At 44.1% G+C, this 20,339-nt stretch overlaps 1 protein-coding gene and 1 long non-coding RNA gene across 4 annotated transcripts in view; one reads left to right on the top strand and one right to left on the bottom strand.

Annotated features, from left to right (window-relative positions):
* The window catches only part of PRMT8 (protein arginine methyltransferase 8), a 424,784-nt gene that overhangs the window by 164,659 nt on the left and 239,786 nt on the right, over positions 1–20,339 (top strand). The gene's annotated exons all lie outside the window — the stretch shown is intronic.
* Positions 17,401–20,339, bottom strand: part of LOC128327488 (uncharacterized) — a 56,780-nt gene continuing 53,841 nt past the window's right edge. Inside the window, exon 2 of the long non-coding RNA XR_008308636.1 lies at positions 17,401–18,271. This is a non-coding gene — a long non-coding RNA (uncharacterized LOC128327488). The remainder of the gene's footprint in view (positions 18,272–20,339) is intronic.

A 20,339-nucleotide genomic window follows, 5' to 3' on the forward strand; every position in this document is an offset into this window, starting at 1 on the left:
TCAGATCCCCAGTCATAACACGGGCAGCTCCTGACAGTTACCTAGTATCAAGTATTCTCAAAAACTTAACTGACTTCCAGCGGTAAAATACTGCCAAAAACCTATGCATGCCAGCTATCAAACACTGTCAACTATCAGCAGTCAAATATCAAATAATTACATAAAATATATCAGAAGCAGGAGCAAGCTCTGAGCACATCAAGCCTTTGTTAATGGTTATGTTTTAGGTAATCAGGTTCTGCAATCCAGGGGAGCCAGCAGACAGTCCCAGTGGGCTGAGGGCACAGGCCAAACCCGGAAAAGATAGTGTTCCAGAGCAGCTTACAAGGATGAGAGAGGCTGGCAACAAATGTGTAATCCAAATCAGGTAGGTGTCAGGATGCAAGACAGCAAAGCAAGTTGGGGACGGCCAGAAGAGTAGTCAGAGCCAAGGAGGGATCAAGAGTAGCATTCAAGCATGTGAGTCTCCATCTATAGTATAGACACAGGTTTACAAAAATGCAGGGCACAGATCATGCAGAGAGGGCCAGGATCTGTGTTCAAGATGCAATCAATCATGATGATTAGAGGCAGGGTCCATAGGTACAATCTTGCTCCATGTACTGATTGTAACCGGATACTGATTGTAACCAGATTGTCTGCACAGGCTAAAATTGTTTCCGTGAATTATTCAAAGAGCTTATGAAAGAACCTCTGTATTTTGACATGGCTTCTTGATGAAGCAACAATTCTGACAGTGGATTGTGAGCAGAATGGAATAGTAGATATTTACAAGATGCAAACCATTAACCTGAATGCTAAATGTTACACTTGGGCTTAAAAAAGGCTCATGAAAATTGTGGGGGAGATATGACCAGTTCCTTGGACTGAATGCATTAGCACTGTAATTGTTCTTAAAATGAAAAAGCACACCACAACCGTAGTGTGAAAAATCAAACTGAGATATTTTGGTGTCTTATCAAAGCTCTTTTGCTTAGGATCAGATATCTTATCTGAGGTGGGACCCACACATTCACTTTGATTTTTAGTTTCGATGAAATATCAGTATCAACTCTAAGCAAAATAAATTGGGTAATATAAATGTTGAAAGATGGACAAATAAGGTTGTACAACAGCAACAATTATTATTAATCATATTTTTATACCGCCTGATATGTAAATCTCTAGACATTGTACAAATTTACAGAATTACAGAGAGGGTGATAGATAATAAAAACTGCCAGTATATAATGTCCAGAGAAATCACATGGAATGGAATGAAGTTTACTTTGGGCTGGTTTGGGATGATACTTTGTTCACCAGCCTGACCACATGTGACAAAGACAAGCATGCATCATGAGCATGCACATCCTCCCCACACATCCCTGGCATGCTGAGGTGCCTTCTCTCCTAATTTGCTTGTTGTAAACCGCTGAGAGATGTGAGTTGGGGGCGGTATAAAAACATGTTAAGTAAAAAATAAATAATAATTGTGGGAGGAAGCTGTTTGTTTCAACTGATCATTTACATGGCTTTTGGGGGGGGGCAGTGTGTGTAGATGAACCACTCTGACACATGGAAAGGGAAAGGTGTTCTGGAGGGGAAAAGATGTGCAGTACATGTTCTTATCCTGTGTGGTCAGGCTGGTGGACAAAGAATCATCTGAACTGACCCAATATCTTCATTACTAACAGAAAGATATTATAGCTGGAGGAAGGCAGTTTTCCTGGGAGCTGAAGGGTGGAACTAATTGCTCCAAAAGCCTAGAATAAAGAGACGCAACACAATTAATGGTTTTAATGAAGATCCTCAACTTCATGTATTTACAGCTCTCATCCACAATGCCCTTAACTATTTTACTGCCATGGCTATCTAGTTTAGTGTGCATATAGTGGTGCTGTCCAGGTGATAGCTCTAGTGATTAGAGGTGTACATGGAACACATTTGATTTTCCACTCTTACTCAGATATGCTGGCCTTGGGCCGAAATAAACAAATAAACAGCTAAACCCTTACTCAGAGTGCCAAACAGTTGGAATGTTCAGACTGAAACACCAAGACTACCCTGATGTTTCGCCAGAACAGAACCATTCCACTCGGAATGTTCCAAGTGTTCCGCTGGTTTTTTAAAAAAATCTTTATATAGTGAGGGCAGTGCTGAGGGGAGGAGGCAGCAAGAGGTTGCTTTAACATTAAATTAAATATAGCTTCGTAGCAGCGGCACCATTGGCACTAAAAGCCGCAGGGCTCTCACTGGCGTCCCACATGGTGGTGGTGCATCTCCGGATCTCACCTGACCTCGGTGCAATGAGATCTGGAGACATGCTGCCACCAAGTGGGATACCAGTGGGAGCACTACAGTCAGGGCTTTCAGTGCAGGTGGTACCACTGGTAAGAAGCTGTTTAATTTAATGTTAAAGTAACCTCCTGCCTCTGCCCCTGCCCCACCCTCACTATATTAATTTTTTAATAAAGCATAGAACACTTGGAACGGTGTTCAGTGGGGAGTGGGGTACATACTTGCCCCCTCATGACCATAGACAACTTTGCTGGATGTTAATTTGCAGAAGCAATGTGGGCATAAGAACATAAGAACAGCCCAACTAGATCAGGTGCAAGGCCCATCTAGTCCAGCATCCTGTTTCACACAGTGGCCCACCAGATGCCCCCGAGAAGCCCACAGACAAGAGCTGAGTGCATGCCCTCTCTCCTGCTGTTACTCCCTTGCAACTGGTATTGAGAGGCATCCTGCCTCTGAGGCTGGAGGTGGCCTATAGCCCTCCAACTAGTAGCCAATGATAGACCTCTCCTCCATGAAGTTATACAAACCCCTCTTAAAGCCATTCAGGTTGTTGGCTGTCACCATATATTATGGCAGAGAATTCCACAAGTTAATTACGTGTTGTGTGAAAAAGTACTTAGGTTTGTTGGACCTAAATTTCTTGGCAATCAATTTCATGGGATGATCCCTGGTTCTAGTGTTATGTGAGAGGGAGAAAGATTTCTTTCTATCCACTTTCTCTACACCATGCATGATTTTATAGACCTCTATCATGTCTCCACAAAGTCATCTTTTTTCTAATCTAAAAAGCCCCAGGTGTTGTAGCCTTGCCTCATAAGGAAGGTGCTCTAGGCCCCTGGTCATCTTGGTTGCCCTCTTCTGCACCTTTTCCAGTTCTACAATGTCCTTCTTTAGGTGTGGTGACCAGAATTGTTGGCAGTACTCCAAGTGCGACCACACCATAGTTTTGTATAAGAGCATTATAATATTAGCAGTTTTATTTTCAATCCCCTTCCCTAGCATGGAATTTGCCTTTTTCACAGCTGCCACACATTGAGTCGACACTTTCAACGAGCTGTCCACCACAACTCCAATATTCCTCTCCTGCTCAGTCACCGACAACTCTCATCCCATCAGCATATACGTGAAGTTGAGGTTTTTCATTCCAATGTGCATCACTTTACACTTGCCAACACTGAACTGCATTTGCCATTTTGTTGCCCACTAACCCAGTTTGGAGAGCTCCCTTTGGAGCTCCTCACAATATGTTCTTGATTTCACTACCCTAAATAGTTCAGAAGCCATGCTGGATCTCCCCCAGCAGGACCTTTTCTTCTATGTCCTTTACAATTTTATCCTTGAGGATGCTTTCCATCAGTTTGCCTGGAACAGTTGTTAAGCTAACCAGCCTTTAATTTCCCAGATCACCCCGGATCCCTTTTTGAAAATCAGTGTTACATTTGCTACTTTCCAGTCCTCCAGCACAGAGCCCGATTGTAGGGATAAGTTATATATTTTTTGCAAGGAGGTCGGCAATTTCACATTTGAGTTCTTTAAGGACTCTTGGATGGATGCCATCTGGCCCTGGAGATCTGCTAGTTTTTAATTTTTCCAGACAGTTTAGAAGATCATCTCTTGTCACTTCTATCTGATTCAGTTCTTTAGCCTCTGTCCCCGAAAAGCCTTGTTCAGGAACAGGTATATGCTCAGTATCCTCTGCCATGAAGACAGATGCCAAGAACTCATTTAGCTTCTCTGCAACCTCCATATCCTCCTTAATAATCCCTTTCACTCCCTCATTGTGTAGCTACCTCCCTGGCAGGTTTCCTGCTTCTGATATATTTAAAAAACTTTTTGTTATTTCCCTTGATGCTTTTAGCTAAATGTTCCTCAAACTCTATTTTCACCTCCCTTATTGTCACCTTGTATTTCTTTTGCCATAGTTTGTGTTCCTTTCTGTACTCTTCATTTCTGTTCTCTGTTCTCTGAATCAACACTGCAAAGGTGAATGGAGAGAGAGCACTTGTGGCAATCTCTTTTTAAGAGGAGTCATTTAAGATTTGTGATAAAGTCTGCTTCTAAAATTAAAGTTGAAAAGCTGCAAATATGAAGTTACAGAACATCTACGTGAAATGTTTTTCTTGTCATTATTTTTCTTTAGCTGATGGGCTTTGTTCTTATCTCTCTCACAGAATAATCTGGTGGGCCACTGTGTGAAACAGGATGCTGGACTAGATGGGCCTTGGGCCTGATCCAGCAGGGCTGTTCTTATGTTCTTATTTGGGCAGGTCTTCCAATTTCAGAAGGAAGTCTTCTTCCCCTTTATGGCTTCCTTGACTTTTTGGAAGTCTACCTGTGTATTGCCACTGCTGGCCAGCCGGTGTGCAACAGGTTGTTTGGGATTCACAGACAATAGGCTCAAAGCAGTGTTGAATGCTAACAGAGGTTTTATTAAGTAAAGCTCAATAATAGTTCAAAGAGGATTACAGATGAAATGAAACTAAGTAATAAATCAAAAGAGAATCATAGAATAAAGAGAAGATTACAGATTAAAGAGCAGTCATACGTCCCTCTCCTGCTGGGGACCTTGTCTGTGGGAAGTCCACTCAAAACAGAAGGAATGACCCTCAGTGCCCCTTCTGGTGTGCAGCTTCGGCCATGGCTTCCTTGACCTACACAAAACTCCAAAGTTAGGTTATCTGTGTGCCTTTTTATATAACAGCCCTTGGAAAAGGCTGTAGGCCCCCTCCGCACCAGTTGTGTGCGTGTAAAGTTGGACATGTCATTCCTTTCATCTAACAGGAAAGGAAGAGAGTGATAGGCCTCCTTATCAACAAGTGTGCGATTGGGTGCCAAATGCATTCCAACCCTGTGCACAGCCTGATTCATCTTCCCTAGATGTTTTGGGAAGCACTATCTCTGTGTTGGGCAAAGCCTCTGATCCTTCCTAATTATTTTGGGAAATATCGCTGGGGTCTAGCAGTACTACTTGGCAAGATATAAACATCAAATCTACACCTGGTCTAGAAGAGCAAGGACCATTCATAGTTCACTTCTTCTAGAAGGGCCCAAGGAGAAAAGGCCTGAAATTAACATTCTATATGCAGAAATATATGATTATAAGCAATATATGATTATTAGCATGTGTAGAGGGCAGGAATGGGTTACACCACTGAACTCCTCGCCAATCTTCCATGTTGCCACTGCAACCTGTTAGCCATGCTGGCATCTTCCCAGTCTTGGTGGTACCTTTCCTCCTTTGGGGTATACATTCTAACTGGGCTTCTAGTATTGTGGTTTAGAGTAAACTCCATGCATTCTGGAGTGAAGTGACTCTCCTGATTTTCCCTTTCAGTTTTCTCCTCACCATACTCCTCATTTTGGAGAAGTTTCCTCTTCTGAAATTCAAAGTGTTTGTGTTAGACGTCCTTGGTGATTCTCTCCCTGCATGTATGCTGAATTTGATCACACTATGGTAACTGTTTCCTGGGTAGAAAAGAACTGCTTTTTTTCTAGCCCACACTGTCAGAGCATAGATCTTCAAATGTCATGGCCACTATGAAATCCTGAGCCTCTCCCAACAACCGGTCCCTAAATGAAGTCTCCCACCACCAACAACCTGGGCCACTCCAACGCCAACTCTGCAACCAGGTCTGTTAGCTCAGTTAGGGATTCTGTTGGGCAGCTGGGTATTGGTTACACCACCAAAAGTCCCAGTCTATCATTGGTCCCTAGACCTAGGTACACACATTCAATATAGGCCAATTTCCTGACAGGGATCCTGGTAAAGGAGATGATATTCTTATGGACTACAGCACATATTCTGGATATTCTTATGATATTCACATCTTCTGGATATTCTTATGATATTCTTATGGAATACAGCACATCTACACCCCACATCTTCTAACCTGCTCCACCTTGGAGTAACCCACCAGGAGAAACTGGGACCAAACCGGACTGCTAGCCTCTCCACGAGTCTCCAACATGCACACCAGGTTGGCCCCTTCATCCATAGCCAAGTCATGGATATTCTCAGACTTATTTTGAACCAACTTGGTATTACAGAGCAGGGATGTGCCAATACAATAGGTTTGGTATCGAACCTGTTCTACATTGAACAGGGCTGGTTTGGTGGTTTGATACCGAACTACCCCCAAACCAAACTGGCCCCTGTTTTTATTGATTGATTGATTTGATGTGATTTGATTTGTATACTGCCCTTCCCAAATGGCTCAGGGTGGTTTGGCCCGATTGTGGTTTAGTTCTAGGGTTTGTTATTTTTACTTTTTATTTTTTTAAAAATGTTTTTAAAAAACTTTTTTTAAAAAAAAGAAATATAACCCACCGCTACCACTCCAGGGGCTTGTTTGTGGCCACGGAGTTCCCCACCTCCAGAGGTCCTCCCCGCAGCCTCCATTTACTTCCAAATAGCCCAGTTTGGGTAGTCTTTGGAGGCCGCTGTACATGCCCAAGAGGCCTCAGTGCAGCTGGGTCATGCCCAATGGGCCTCTGTGTGGCCGGGTCGGGCCTCAGGCCATGCAGAGGCCCATTGGGCATGTGTGACAGCTTCCAAAATGGCCACTGTCACAGAGGTGAGGCCTGGAAGACTGTCTCTTCTAGTCACTTTCTGCGGTGACATTATGACTCTATCATGCCACCAATTCTTTCCCATTAATATTGTCTCTCTTTATTTTAAGCCTATCCATGGTCACACTAGGGATTTGCAAGGCCTTAATTTAGTAATTAACCACTTGATTTTTAAAAAGGCATTGTTGTTTCTTCCCAAACTACAGGGAATAAATGATGCTTCAAACTAATGATCTGATTGGCCTGCTCAACAAGCAATTTATTATATGGAGATACCTTGCACATACCAATTAAAACCACATTATCTGTTGAAAAAAAATCTATGCCAGCAATTAAATTAGGATTGTTACAAATGGACTTTGGCTACTAATTAATTAAAACAATCCAGGACTGAGTGATAGCAGGATCCAAGGGTAGAATGAGGTCTAAGCATGCTTTTATAAATTGAATGTAGGGATGATTAGAACTCATACATTCCTTTCCTCAACTGGTCTTAAAGTTTTCTCTTTTGAATATTCTCCCGCTCCTACTCATCTGCTGCACATTTCTTTTAGGTCTCACAAGAAACATCTGTTATTATACTGTTCTTTGTTAGGAAGATTGCTCGTTACTAGCCCAGAATGGTTATTCACCTGTCTCTTAATGGGCAGTGTGAGAAGGAGATTGGACCCATTGGAACCAGGGCCAGCTCCATCTTATGGAACACCCTCAGCAACATGCTTTTGGTATACCATCCACCTTCCTCTTCACCCCAATCACCCCAATCTTTCCCATCATGCAGTGGCAAGAGAGGGTCTGAGAGAGAGAGAGAGAGACAGACAGACAGACAGACAGACAGACAGACAGACAGACAGACTGCACAAACTGACAGATTGGTGGAATGTGCTCACTTTCCCTCTGGGGAGCATGGTGCTGCAAATAGCAGCTTCAAGGGCAAATACCTGCTTGGGGGGTGATTTTTGGCACAGAAATGGTGCAGCGGGAAAGTGTTAACCTCCCTTGCTAGCTGCCACAGTTCCAAGTGAGATTGGGGGGCCCCTACCACCATCCCAATAGGTTGAACATCACCACAAGTTTGACCCTTAGAGATCTGAAATCAGATCTCCTCCTCCTCCACTGCTTTTCAACATCTCCTGGTGTTAAATAAGCAACAATACTAAATTAAATTGGGGCTATGTTGCTGGGGAAAGGTGGTCAAATCTTTTACCGGTGTCCCCCCCATCCCGCCCCAGATTCCCGCCCTCCACCAAATTCCCCCCACTAGATTCCTTCCTCCACCACCAAATGTATAGTACCCATATGTTTCCCCCCACAGGGCAAGTATCAACTGGCGGAGAGCAGGTAGAGTGATATAGAATGGGGAAATGGCATGGAGAAAGGATTGAACCTCTCTCCCCAGTGCAATGAACCATATCCATTCAGTTCCCCCTTTGCTTTGTAGCTGCCTTTTTTTCCTTTTTTTTTTAAAGGAAATGTCAGGAGATCTGATGATGGATCTCATATCTTTTGCCTGGATTGGCTTCACATATTAAATTCAATCTTTTGCATTTTTGTCCCATTCTTCTAACTTCTTATCACTCTTGTCTATTTTTGATGCAGTTTTGATATATTTTTATATAGTTTCTTTCAGTATGACTTCTAACTTTTAATCTCTACTATTAATCACCTGTTGATTTTTTTTTAATCTGAACAAATAAACTCTGTAATAAAAATGTTTTTTATTATCTGTTAAACTTGTTACAAACAAATCCTTCTTTTATTCCTGGCTGTTATCACTTTTGGGGGTGAGGTGTGTTTCTTTATATGCCCTAATCCATGCTTTCTTTCTTTGTTCTCCCATATATAGCTGTGCTTCCTCAATAAAATGTACAATGACGTTAATAATCAGTTACCAAAACTATCAAAACCCAAATGGATCTACATAACATATTTCAATTCAACAAAATGAAGTCATTTATTCAAACTCAGTTAACATAAAGTACATCAAATTGTTGAAAACAAGGTTAGTTCACTGAGAATATATTAGTTCATTCCAGAGAGATTAGCTCATCAGAGGTAGACTATTTTTGTACATGCCATGTAATTTAGTTTTTCCAAAGTAGGTTACTTATGAGGAAAAAACACACCTTCAAATTATTTCCTCAAATGGATAGTGATTGAGCAGCAAAGAATATCACTAACAAAGAGGCTATTCTCATGATTGCGCGGAAGCAGGCTAAGGGAGGCCAACCCAGTTCCGCGCAGTAGTGTGCTGCAATGGGAGCCACATGGTTCCCAGAAGCAAACCTTCAAAAATACCCCTCCGCTTAAACCAGATTAATGGAGCGAGCGCTCCATTAACCTGGTTTTTCCAATCGTGAGATGCTGCGGCACGCCCCCACACTGGCCGTGACTACTCACAAGAAGACTCCCGACTGGGAGGCTCTAACAAGCCTCCCAGCCTTGGCGGGTCTCCCCAGAATGCCCTGCACAGTTGTGCAGGGCATTCTGGGACTTCCAGGTGCTGGGCGGCACCCGATCTCTGCTGCCACTACCGGCTCCATGACGGAGCTGGCAATCATGTGGGTGGCTGATCAACCCACGCAGGAACGGCTCCCTGCTCATGTGCAGGGGGAATGGGCTAAGCCCGCTCTCCCCACAAACCACCTTGAGGCACTTCACTCTGCTTGCGCCTCAGAGTATATCAGAAATAGGTTGGTATCCAAAACCTCATCCAGAATGGATGAATAATAACTTGTTTGCAGCATTATCTTGACCAACAATGCAATCCTATTTAGTGGGGAAACAAATCTATATCTAGGGGACTAAAAGTGTGGGCCTCAGTTTTCACTGGCCGTATTCATGTGTACTATAGAACCTGAGTTGCAGGGGCCAGAGGTTTGCCTACCGTTATGTCTGAATGCGTGCAACTCCAGTCCCATTCATCCATCAACCCAGGGTTGCACCCTGCAGACTTCCATTTAAACCCTTGGCATGTAGTGAGTTTCGCTGCTCATAATCAGGAGTGTGACGTCTGAATGCAGCACTGGAGGATGCATTTGGTGAAATGAGAGTTAAGGGAGGAAACTCCTCCATCTCTCTGGGCATTATTGGCTGTGCAGGCTGTCTTTCAAGCAAGAAGGAAGCCCACACAGCCAGTTCTCCTCCTCTTTGCAGTTTCTCTGACATCAGAGAGCCCGCTCTCCATTTTGTCCGAATGTGGATAGAAGAGCAGGACTGGAGGGAGTGGAACTGCAGGTTGATTGGACGCGTGGTTCCACATGACGTGTGAATGCAGCCATTGAGTCCCTCTGGCTTTAACTGCTACTTCTAGGGGCCCAGGGCCCATTTCAAATCAGGCAATAGCACTTGCAGCATGCCCTTTGAGATGTCAAGTTCTGTGTTTAAGGGGTTTCTCCCCAAAGGCTGAGGCTTTGGCTCAAATTTGGGGGGCAGGCTGGGGACAGTGACAAAACAGGGGCACTAGGTTATTTTGCTGCCTGTTTTGCAGGCACACTACATGAGGACACAGCATCATTCTTTGTGGCCTTTTAGGGGAAAAAATGGCAACTGGTGATTGGGAGGGGGCACAATTTCCCACCCAGAAGTCAGAGATGCGGCAATCAACCAACAAGGGGTGCTTGAAATAGCAAACTCCCTCATTTGATTGCTTGCAAGCAAGACTGAGGCGATGAGACCCCTGTTTGCAGAGCAAGCACAAACAATCAGGGCTGAGTCCACTTGTGAGTCATCAGTGGTGGAGGAGGCTTTAGCACCTGCAGATGCCACCTCTGCTGCCTTCCCCCACCCCAAGGCAAGCCTGTGGATGCTTTGGGACAGAGGGAAGGGGACGTGGCAGTAGAGAGGGTGCTGTTCAAGCTTTGTCAGTGTTTGTGCACGTTCGCTTGAAATGTGCAAATCACTGAACACTTTTTGGGCAAAGAATGGGTCTTTCTTGGAATGAGACATGGTGACTACCAGGCAGTGGCTGCTGGGAGGAACATCACTGCCACGAGCAAAGTCCCCTTTCACCTCCATTTCATCCCCTTCCAACTGAAATGGTTCCACCAATTTCATCATCATGAATTAAGGGGGGGAGGGATTTTGCCTTAGTCCCAATTTTCTTATCCCAGAGCCCATACCTACTTTGCTACATTCTTTCCAAGGATATCAGAATGGTGGGACAGTAATGGAGACCATGTGGGGAACCCACTCATCCCTAGACAAGACCTTCCCAAACTGGCCAGCTTAGTCTTTCCTGTCGTCTAAGAACCCTACTGAAACTGCGACTATTTTCTTTTTAATAGTTCTATGCATTTTTTCTGTTTTGTTAATACTATCTGTCTGACATGATGTGCAGCATCTCAGCAATGCTTCACACCGCATCGGGCCAGCGGTGGGCTCATAAGGCAGCCCCAGTGCTGTTGAGAACAAGCAGCTGCTGCTACAACAATTTCAATTTGCGGTGAATGGGAGTAACAGCAGTGACAGTGTTGGCACAACCGCTCATTCCCAACAGCATTGGGGCTGCCTTTATGAGCCTGCAGCAGCCACAGCATGGTCTGCCGAGTTGCTGAGACACTGTGCATCATGCTGGCCATGATTTCTGAAGTTTTCCCATGATGTGATGCTTTCAATGTAATTATTTAGGTTAATAGTTTTTATATGCATATTACATGTATTTTTGAACAACAATTTGTTCTTTAAAAATAAAAATACTATGTTTTAAAAGGTTATATTTTTACTTGTTTGTCAAGTTACAAGGGGCCAGTTTGTATAATACTATCCAACCAGCTTGATTCCACCCCATGATTTGAAGCAAGAGTCCACACATCCAGTCTCCCCTCCACACATCATATTGGAAGAGCACAATTAATTTGAATGTTCTGTTCGCCCATGTGAATATGTGGGGCAGAATGTGCGGGTGGGGAGATGTGTGAGCTCCCACTTCTAATTGTGTGGTTTGTGAGGCATATCATCCAAACCAGCCTAATGTTTTATCGTTTAGTTTTTTTAAAGTCATGTTATACAGTATGTTCTATCTATCTATCTATCTATCTATCTATCTATCTATCTATCTATCTATCTATCTATCTATCTATCTATCATATTTTATTTATTTAACATAATTTAAGCCGAAAAGCAACTAAGATAGCTGGAAATATATTAAAGGAGTATTGATAAATAAACTAGCTGTCATGCTCTTAATTAAAGACCACAGATTGGATATGACCGAAGAAATTTTGATGCCCCTTGGCAAAAAAATTCAACTAGTATTCCATGCTGGTAAACATATAATAATAAACTAAATAATTGGCACATTTTATGCTGTTAAATGGTATCTGAAACTCTGCTGCCTGGGACAGATGCCTCACCTTGTCAACCCTGTATACATTTCCTCTTCCTAACATTTATTTTTTAATGATCACTGACTGTAAAAGGGCTGAATTCAGATCTTTACAGAGGGAATAAAAAACCTCTCTTTTTGGTACTTTGGTTCTATTTTTGAATTGCCTTTAATCTAAAGGAGCAAGCTAGACTAAAACTATAGCATTGCTGGCTGGTGTGTAGATAGACTTGTGGTATAACAGCAGAAGTGATAATGGGTTCACTTCACAAAGGTTTTCCCCTAGTAGCTTCTGTTTAGAACCTAAGAGGAATTTCTGGGGGCAGAAATTATGGAGCTATGAAAGGATCCATTGCTCCATCACATTCATTTGGTTAACGAAATGCCAGTTTGAATCTAATAGGGGTGGGGGAGGGAGCATAGGGGGAAACACATGTCTGAGTGAATTTTCTTTTAGAAACTCAGAGAGATGACTTGGAAAAGCTTGCCTTGCTAGTTGAAAGTAGCAAGAGCTCACTTTGAAAAATATCCTGCAGTGCACTAAGGGGGCACTGCCCCAATACACAGAACACACAATCATGCTGTTTTGCTTTTCTCTCTCTCTCTCTTTCTCTTTCTCTTTCTTTCTTTCCTTTTTATTTGAAGACAAAATGTGCTTTGCCAAAGAAGCCAGCTGTGCCCTGACACCCATTATAAATGTAAAGGTTCCTTTGTGTTTTGTCCTCAGAATTCTTTTGCAGCATCTCTAAGGCACAGTTGATAACATTCAACAGAACCAACAGTTTAAAGCTTTTTATGGACTGTACCACTTCAGGCTGCAGGTGGAGGGGTTTCCATGTTTGAATGCTTTCCCACAAAAACCATACTACCCTGCACCTACAACACTAGCATCAGCAGCATAGCAAGCCATATTCAAAGGTGTCTAATGAACACAGGCTGCCACACACCCTAGGAGCCTTGCCATCTGCCCCTTGCCCCCTCCTGCTGCTTGTGGCCACCACCATGGCTTGTCTCCTGCCCTGCCGCTCTCACCCCGCGCTGTTTTTCTCCTGCCCTGCTGTCCTCACCACCACTGCTCCTCACCCCCACCAACTGGTAGCCAGTTCACACAGCAGGTGTGTGTGTGTGTAGTGTTCCATGGCTTCTCTCCATATAACCCCTCAGTATGGTGCAAGCCGGCAGAAAATGTTGTAGCTGGTCATACAGCAGTAAAAGGTTATGGCTCCTGTCTTCATTTGAATTAAGACAGAAGACACGGAGCCCTCCCTCACTGCTGTGTGAACCAGCTACTGAGTGGCAGGGGTGAGGAGCAGTGGTGGCAAGAGCCAAGTAGCAGGGGGCGGGGAGCAGCAGCTGCAGAGGCAGAGGAAGGAGGCACAGAGGCGATGGAACAAAGTTAAAAATAAAGTAAGAGGCACCGGGGGGGGGAATTAAAGGTGTGTGTGTGTGCAATGTTCATTTATTGAACACAGGCCCCCACTGACCTTGCTGCACCCCTGACTAGCTTGTTAGAAAGAGAGAGTATCTTCTCCTGTGGGACCACAGAAGTAATTGCTTTGGATTATAACTTTTGAACTTCTGTGTGTATTTACAGGATGTTAAGGGTATGAGTGGAAGTTTGCTGACTAATTTTATATTTTGGTATGTGACGCATCGTAACAAAATCATTCAAAAGCCATTTTCCTCAGTCATAATAGTGCTTTCCCAAGCTTATTTCACAAATATGATCTTTTCAGTCTATGTTCCAAATGGAAGAAGGCTTATGAGAACAATGTGTGTGCCCATGTGTCCCTCTAATAACTGCTGCCAGACACAAAACAAATTCATGGCAAATGGGAGGGGGGATTCTAAGGAACCCCAACTTGTTGTTTTTTTAACAATCTACCATGTTGTTTCAAAATGGTGTCAGCTCCTTTTGTCACGCATGTTCTGACAGTCAGATACAAACCAAATTCACAGCACATGGCAATGGGGCAGGAAGTGGGTAGAAGTCACCATGTTAAAATATGTTAAAAGTAGGCTCCATAATTTCATTTTGAACTAATTGTTCCCCTATATCTGCCACTGGCCCATATTATTCTTGAACATCACCCTTTTATGAATTGTCAGAAGTGGCTCATGATATGACATTCATGGGTGTGTGTGTGTGTGTGTGTGTGTTGAAGAAATAAAGCAACAACTCCTACTAGGAATGTCTGACTTTGGATCCTGTCTCCCCCCACTCCCACCCGCTAAGATCTTGGATTGTGGCCCAGATAGACAGGTCCATGCTTAGAAAACCGACCCCGCAACTCCTTAGACAGAGAAAAATAGAACATTCAGTGAAATGTCAAATCTTAAAATCAAGCATATTGAAACTAATTTTTATTGGTGCCATGACTTCTGTCCTGAACTGTAGCTCAGAGTCCAACCCTGAGGAGAGGGGAGCAATCAGGTTGGAGCCTGTACCTGCCAACTAGAAAATCCCAGATCCAGAAACCTCAGAACTGGAAAACTCAGGGCCATTGTTACCTGAGCTGGAACCTGAGCCCCTTGACAAACTTTCATGCCAAATAGCTCACTCCTCCATGTCTGCACACCAGCACTGACAATGGGCCAGGAGGGACATCAAGGAGTGGAAGAGGAATGCAAGACTCCAGGGCAGAGGACTGCCCCTTTAAATCTCTCTGCTTTCTCATATGGAAGCAGAGGTTGGAGGGGGCAGTCTGAGTCTGGAGACATTTAGGACCCCTAGTGTCTTCAGACATCATGCCAAACCAGAGGCAACCATGCTAGAAGTTTGAGTTTGTGGTCATCTGAAAGTGGGAAACTTCGCTTCCATTAGAAAAGCGACCCAAGGTTTCTGGCCACAAACTTGAATTGGCACCCTAGGTTTCTCTTTGGTTTGGCGAGTCATCTGAAGGCTGCGGCTGTTTTTAACCGGAGTTGAGGATAGGAAGTTCCTCCCTCTCTCTGTCTCCAGTTGGTTGCCGTGGCTGTCCTTCATGAGAAGGAGGAAGCCCGCACAGCCAGTTCCTCCCCTGTTTCAGGTTCCCAGACTCCAGATCGAGAATGTCTGGGAGTGCGGTGGGGGGAATGGGAGAAAACCTCAGGTCTGCTGAACCCACAGTTCCCCATTATGTACGAAAGCAGCCCTCATGCCACCTCTGGTCCTTGTCAGAGGTTGTTCACTTGGAGCTGTCCAAGATTCTGCAACTCTGCCCTGCCACTTATTAGACCCAGGATTCTTGTCTGCAGGATGGGATAGGACACCTGAAGGATATACAGATATTTAAAACAGTAATTGTATTTTCAACAAGAAATAATATAATTGTCAGAAATCCTTGTGGCAAGGAATTCTGCTCCACATTGCATCCAGTGGTGATGCTTCACGTTGCAGCATAGCCTCAAAGCCTGATGCTGATCCTGTTCATGGATGCCTCCATGAACCTCCCCACAAGTTAGAATCTACAAATGAAGCCTTCCTCCCTGTCCCAACATGAATCCCAATCTACAGATAGGAGCGCAATGCCAGTTTTTTGTTTGTTTTTGTTTTTGTTTTTGAAGTGGCATTCACATTGTATAATAACCTCTCAGGAAGTATAGTTGTCCTCAATGTGATCACTTTCTGCTGGCTTGTTAAGGCATTGTGGAATCTGACATTCCCGCTGCTTAGATTGTATTTGGCCTACCACTTATGAATCTTCTTACAAAAAAACAAAATAGATCACTTTTTATGAGAGCTTTAAATTGGCTTACAATGTCTGGGCATCTTCAGGTGGTCACAATATCACCTGGGAACTGGGAATGGAGCAGTATGTTGCCTAGACTCCTCCTCATTGTGATAGGTTCCAGTGTCTTGGCCACTGGCTACTGGAATGTTGAGGCGGAGGAGGGGGTGGCAGCCTCAGCAGCTCTGGCAGCATCAACAAAGCAGGCACCTATTTTAGGAGCATAAAGCTTCCACTCCCTGCTTGTCCTTCTCCCCACTTTGAAGTAGAATCTAATGCTGGTAGAACAGTGAGGGTTTGTGTGGAAGCAGGAATCCTGGAGGCAATGGCAGGTGGTGGTGATCTGAAGGCTGAGATTGGGAAGCCACCCCCTCACAGCAATATGGATCCCAAGGCTTGTCTAAAAAATTAGCTATCATGATGGACAGTTTCTGACTGAGACTGAGTAGGGGATTAAATGATCCAGTACTGAGCATGCACCAACAGAGGCGACTGGTCTGATGAATTCTGACTGCACAGCTATAAAAACAGCACAGGAGTGTGAAATATAGACTGTGTTATTAATTGGAGATGGGATAAGCATTTCAGGGTAAGGGGGCTCAGCTTGTGAGAAAAACAAGTATGCCAAGCAGTCAAAATCTGCATAAAAAGCCTGTTATTTGTCAGTATTACTACTTGTTATATTGGAAGGCTTTTTCAGATGTGTCATGAAGTTTTCACCTGCTTTAACCTTTAATTGTAATGGTGGTGTCTGTTGCTGCTTGAGCCTGAAGCCCTTCATCTGGGAACTATAGAAAGGTTTAAAAAATATATTATAATAAACATTAATAAACGTGATTTTTCTTCGACCAAAACCATAAAAGGAATAGACAATAGGTTGTTCTCATGACTATGAGATGATGGCTAGAAGGAGCATCCAGCCGGGCTCCAAGCCCTGAGCACACTCCCAAGAAGCAGTGGGATGTCGACTCAGCAAAAATGGAGGCAGGAGGCGGGGGAAGTGATCATGTGCTAGCTGCCATCTGGGTAGGATGGGACAGGCCTGCTTCTCTGACACCCTCGATACAGTGCTGGGTACAGCATGTAAGTTGGCTGCCACTGTCCTACCCAGATCAAAGCTAGCACATGATCACTTACCCCTCCTCCTATCTTGACTTTTGCCAATACACAACTCTTTCTCAGGAATGTGCACAGGGCTTGGAGCCTGACTGAAATAGTATGGTTGATCTGTGGAATTCTCTGCCACAGGATGTGCTGATGATGGTCACTAGCTTGAATGGCTTTAAGAAGGGCTTGGATAAATTCAAGGAGGGCAAGTTTATCAATGGCTACCTGCCTGAGTAGGCCACCTCCAGCCTCAGAGGCAAGATGCCTCTGAATACCAGTTGCAGGGGAGCAGCAGCAGGAGAGAGGGCATGCTCTCACCTCTTGCCTGTGGGCTTCCTGGAGGCATTTGGTGGATCACTGTCAACTAACTTAAAAACAAAAAAAGCACACAGCAAATGACACTACATGGACAGTTGATGATCTCATGGTTTTTATTAAGGTAGAACATCCATGGTTTAAAAGCAGTAAGAAGGTCAAAGTGACAGTTGGCTATTTCTAGCCTAGAGCATGTGAGTTGATCTACAGGAGTTTCTTTCTAGGCAATCCTTGCCTTTTGCCTTGTTGCCTCCCTAATCTTCTACAGTTTTATGAAAGATTGGTGTGGCAGTATAAGTCAGAAATACAAAAAAAGGGGGGGGGGGAGGAGCTGGGGTAAAAATAGCCAACTGACACTTTGTGACAGAGGAGAAAATCTGAGGAAAGGAGTATATATAATGACTCTTGATAATGATTATTCACCATCTCATCAGAGAAGTGTGTGGGAGGGAACATTACATCCATCAATCAGAGAGGTATATATATGGGTTTGCAAAGAATCTTTGTCCTCAGTTGTGCTTCTAGCTCTGTATGTAGAGTGGGATGATATTAAAAGACACTGGGTCCTCAGTTCTTTATGGAAAGCATGCATATGGTTTAATCTGGATGTTAGAATTCAGTGGCAAACAAATATGTTCATAGGTGTCTTAAGAGGACAAATTGGTAGAGTTTGCACTAAATCAGTGTCACTTCAGGCATCCAGAAGAGCACCGAGCCACTGATGATGTAGACAGAGCTGCACTGCAAAATACAGGCATGGGAGCCCAATCCCACACACGACGGGCAGGGGTAGGCGGCACTTTACCAGAGGACCATCCTGCTGCATCCCTCAATTCCAGGCAGTTGTTGCTGAGCCTCTGTCCCTCTCCAAGAGATATCTTGCTGTGGTAGACTCCACCACCACAATGAGAAAACCAAGTCAAGAATACTGCCATTGTGTAACAAATCTTGAAAATGCCCAGACCTGTAAATATATATAAAGGGACTTGATTTGTATTTAGTGGTATTGTCATACACTGGACATTTGGAAGCAGATCATATTAAAATTTGGGTCCCATTAGATAATAAACAAATCATTTTTTATTTGTCCTTAAGGAAGAAAATAGGGCTGGCATTGCAACAAGCTTGATTACCAGGCCAATGATGGGATAGCAGGCAGAGCAGGCAAAAGGCAAGGAGGCAGTCACAAGTGGAGCAGAGTCCTCATCATGCATCCCTCTCATGGCAGTGATGACCTCCACACTAGTTGCAACCACCAGCAAGCCCTGACAACTACTATAGTCTCATACAGAGACTATGGTAGGAACTCTGATATGGCAGCCCCAAAAAAGGAAAAGCTCCCTTGGGGACTCATGCCAAATCCCCCTCCTCCAACAGAGGACTTCATTGTTTCCTGGAGAGGGCAAAAAGAGACACATCATCAGTTGTGTCCCCACACAAAGAGACATCCCCACCAGTTGCAGGGGAGTAATGGTAGGAGAGAGGGCATGCCCTCAACTCCTGTCTGTGGCTTCCAGCAGCATCTGGTGGGCCACTGTGTGAAACAGGATGCTGGACTAGATGGGCCTTGGGCCTGATCCAGCAGGGCTGTTCTTATGTTCTTATCACTAAGCTGGAACATTGATTTGGCCAATAAAGGGGGAAAGACTCTTTTTTCTGTCTTATGATGGGAGGGCTCCAGGTTCCTGGAGAACCTCATAATGAGGTGGAGCTTTAACAACCAGCCCTGACCATGGTCCATGACACCAATATTAAGACATTTTGGAGGACTGCACTGTGTTGTACAAGAGCTTCCAACTCAGCCTATCAAAAGCCTTTTCTACATTTAATGACAAAGGCAGTAAGGTCCAGTGTTCCATAGCAATCATGCTTTCCCCTCAATGCTTTTGAATCAGTGCAGGACACACAGGACAGTGCAGAACAGATAGGAACATAGGAAGTTGCCTTTATACCGAATCAGACCATTAGTCCATCTATCTCAGTATTTTCTACACAGACTGGCAGCTGCTTCTCCAAGGTTTCAGGCAGAAGTCTCTCTCAGCCCTGTCTAGGAGATGCCAGGATGGAACTTGGAACATGCAGATGCTCTTCCCAGATATTCCTAAGGGGAATATTTTACAGTGCTCACCTGTAGTCTCCCATTCATAGGCAAACCAGGGTGGACCCTGCTTAGCAAAGTGGACAATGCATGCTTGCTACCACAAGATTGCATTCAGCAGGTGATGAGGACCCTTCAGCCATGTGTAGCTGTGGCTGGGATCAGACTCTGGACCTTTGTGTGAAATAGGGGTGGTAAAAGGAAAAAAAGATAATCTGTCAGTGTTGGGGCATGGGCAGCCAGAACCATAGGGTGTAGGAGGTAGGAGTCCCAGAGGTATGCAACTAGAATTCAGCAGGAAACCCTGTGCAGATTTAGCCAGGAATTTAAGAAAGACTGGGAATGACGACAGCTGGAGAAACCATGGATTATGCAAGAAAGCAGGGAAGTACAACTGCTTGGAAAGCTCCCAGAGTAGGTTACAGACAGTGGCTGGCATCCAAACTATCAAAGCACTCGTGCAATGAGCAAAGTTGAACGTGCACGAAGATCATGTAACTGCCTTGAGCCAGAGTGATTTTTGGAATTGCGCTGTTGTATAAAATTTCCCAACAGACCATACAAGGCAAAACATATGAGGTCCACAGGTTGTGCATCTCGTTGTGCTACCGCAAACATGTTCATGCTAGCACAACACTATCAGGCTAGTAGTGTGAAAGACTAGTATTAGAGAAAGACTAGTGTTGGATTTAGCGCAGCGAACTAGTGCCGGCAGATTTTGTGCAAGCACTGCATTAATCTGCTAACTTGGCAAAGAGGCACTTTTTAACATGGTGATTCTCTTTATTGAGCAGGGGGAGAGTAACTGGCCCTATCCACCCCCAGCATAGTACCTCCAGTGACTGTTGCTGGTCTCTATCTTATGGTTTTTTTTTTTAGATTGTGAGCCCTTTGGGGACAGGGATCCATCTTATTTATTATTTCTCTGTGTAAA

Source organism: Hemicordylus capensis, chromosome 5 (genome assembly GCF_027244095.1).
Source record: "Hemicordylus capensis ecotype Gifberg chromosome 5, rHemCap1.1.pri, whole genome shotgun sequence".
Taxonomy (NCBI): domain Eukaryota; kingdom Metazoa; phylum Chordata; class Lepidosauria; order Squamata; family Cordylidae; genus Hemicordylus; species Hemicordylus capensis.